Raw genomic sequence first — 3,289 nt, 5'->3', positions numbered from 1 at the left:
AGGCAGTCGCCTCGGGTTTTGACTTGGCTTTTTGGTTTGGCTTTTTGGCTTCAGTTTGGGTTCGGGTTCAGTTGCAGGGTCTTCGAAATGTCCAAGCCATCCAGCGGGGCCAACTGCATTGGCCAAGACAATAAGCTGAAAAGCCCGGGGCCTTCGGGAGGGACTTTCTGCCATACTTCTCCCACTATTTGACTCGGTCTCTGGGCTCCTGCGACTGTTTATGTTGCTGCTGCTGCGACTGTGGCTGCTGCCACAAAAAGTGTCGTGACCCCGGCCAAGGCATTGCATATGGCCAGGATTGTGGGAGGCTTTAAGAGGAGCAGGAGCTGGGGGAGCTGGAGGAGCTGGAGGAGGGGGAGGAGTTCAGACGGTACAAAAATTACATGTTGTTCCTGTTGAAATGTTTGGTTTTGTGCGCCCAGCATTCCCATTGTCGTCGACGTTTATTTATAAATTTCTTTGCGTTGTTTACCTTTTGAAATGCACTTTTAAATTGGGTCCATTGGCTAAAAAACAGATCCATTGCTTGGCATTTTAAAGTAATTAATAAGCTGAGTATTTAGATAGCTTTACGAAGTGTTTAAAAATACAATTTTAAAAGCAAAGGCATGACCCTGATTTGAAAACTTTATAATAACATTTGTAATAAAATTTAATATTTTAAAATTTTAAAATTATATTAATAATGGGGATTGTTTTTATTCAAACAAATTTTTGGAGATATAAAAAACCTAATAAAATAAATAAACTAGGATTCTATGAAAATCTGTAAGTATATAAATATCTTTATCTATTTTATTTAGTAGTATATGTTCTATAATTTTTAATAAAAATAACTTAAGAAACATTGGGGTAGGGAAAAACCCTTTTGTACATATATGGAGTTATTAAAAATCTAAAAGATATGTGTTTTATTATAATTTATGAAAATCATAACAAGATTGATACCATGAATTCAGACTTAATAGTTTATTTAAACGTACCTATTTCTATCGTAAAATAATATTTAAAATAGTTATCAATTTTTGGATTGAGTATAGAGCATCCATCCTACCAGCACTACCCAGTTTTATGTGATTTGGCCTTTGGGCTAATATTAAAGGCTGAGGGGAAATATGTAGCAGTCCTCGTGCTCCTGCAGCCTCGGCCAGGAGTCGTCGTCTCCTCGATGGCCGCTTACATAAGCATCTCTGGGCTAGGACAAAAACAAAGGAAATGCAAAAATGCCAAAAATCGCACAACTCAAAAAAATCGTAAAAAAAACGGGGGGAAAAAATAAAGAAACAGAAAACGCGAATGCGAATTCGAGTAACTTGCACACAAAACGATTCTGGCACCCATGAAGAGCAGTGGTGGCCGATGGATTTGGACTGGGATTTGGGGAGGATCGGGTGGTGGGATGGGAGGATCATCGAATCGGCCTGGGCGGGTGGTGATCGTGGCACATTTGCATACAATGAGGCCAGGACTGCGGCACACACCCTCCCCCCCCAACCAGTTCCCCCCTCTCTGCCCCAAGTACTGCATGTTATCTGCGACTGTGACCTACACCAATATTTCTGAGAATGCTGCTGTTGGCCAACGTCGTCGCCTGTAAGTGTGTCGTCCTCGTCCAGTCCCAAGTCTCCATCTGCAGCCTCAGTTGTACACAGGGAAAAATGTATACCTTTTGTATCTTAAAATTACTATTTCTAAAATTAAGAAACCCCAAGAAAGGGAAAAAACTCCTGTATAAAAAATGCTTTCATATTTTCGAGATATTTAATTATTTTAAAATATAATTTTAATATACCAGATTTTAGGTACGGTAGGTACTTTGTTTAAAAGTACCTTAATAATAGTTTATAAGACATATAAATGTAGTTATTAACTATTTCTTTAACATTATTTGTAAGTTATTAAAATTTGATTTTTGTATCATCATTGTCAACCCACATATTTAATGTCCTTGCTGACAGCACTTCATTGTATAAGTTACTTAGGTTTTATAAGGTACTCTGTTTATTATAATAATAAATATTTATTTTTTTATACTTTAAGATACATTTTCTGCATAAAAAGGTAAAAAGCCAAGTTGGTTGTGATATCAGAACTTGTGATAGTCTTTCGAAAATGTCCTTTTATAGGATCTATTTATTTTGATTACCGAATTCAGTGACTATTTCTGCGAGTGCCGTTTTTCCCGATCCAGCTCGCCGCAGCCAGTCACATAGTCACATGGCCAGTCAGTATCTCAGACAACCGACAACGGACGACGACGAGGAGTCATTCAATCGCGCCAGCTGCGGCGTCTACATCGTCAGCGTTCCGTTCCGTTTGGCTTAGGTTTTTCTCTCCTCTCTCTGCGGTTTTGTTTGCTTTGTTTTTTGGTTATTTTGTTGGCCATTCTACTTACAATATTTGTTGGATATCACCAAAAGATCTTGGCAACAGCAGCAGCCGAAAAAAGGAGCCAGCCTCCTCATCGAGCCACTCTCGAGTGGGCCTGTGTGTGAAATCCAACTGTCTGGCGTCTGTTCTGCGTCGTCGCCGGGGTTTCATAGAGGTTTCATCGGATCCGTCGGTTTCATCGGCGGTTCGTCGTCACCATGAAGTGGTGCCCCCAGTACGAGTGCTTTGAAATTGAAAATGTCTATGAATGCTGGCCCAAACTTGGCGTTTCTTGGGTGTGGGGAGTGGCTTTCAGGCTTTCGGGATTTCTGTTGATTTTTTTTTTGGGATTTTCGGTTGGTTAGTTTCTGGGCGAAAGCGAATGATTCGAATTCGGCTGCTGGTTCAGAGTGCAAGGCATTAATGGAGGACCCCAAGAAAATCATGACATTTTCCCATCGCGCTTTTCCTCGTCATTATGGTAATCATCTTGTGATCACTGATCAGAGACCGCATTGCTGAGATTTTTCCTGTGTTTATGACATGTGTGGGGATTTGGGTCAAGTCAGTTTCCTTAAAAGCTCTTGGTTTTTATTTTTATTGAATTGCAAATAAATATAATATATTCTAACCATTTGCGACTTAAATGGATTTTTTATAGCTCCAATGCGATTTATTTAATTACCCATTAAACGTAAGCTTTTGCAAGCGTACTCGTATATCATAATTTATTCTGTCTGAAATATTCTGCATTCCATTCTCTTCCCACTCAAAGAAACAACTTTTGGAATTTCCTTTCAAACGATAATACTTTACAAGTTTGTTTATTCAATAAGCAAAATACGAAAGCATGGTAATAAATATGTGTATAAATAAACGTTTAATAAATAAAATACAATAATTAACCTAAATAGTCTAT

This window comes from Drosophila subpulchrella, chromosome 3R, assembly GCF_014743375.2.
Source record: "Drosophila subpulchrella strain 33 F10 #4 breed RU33 chromosome 3R, RU_Dsub_v1.1 Primary Assembly, whole genome shotgun sequence".
Classification (NCBI taxonomy): domain Eukaryota; kingdom Metazoa; phylum Arthropoda; class Insecta; order Diptera; family Drosophilidae; genus Drosophila; species Drosophila subpulchrella.
The sequence above is the reverse complement of the archived record's forward strand: the minus strand, read 5'-3'. Positions refer to the sequence as shown.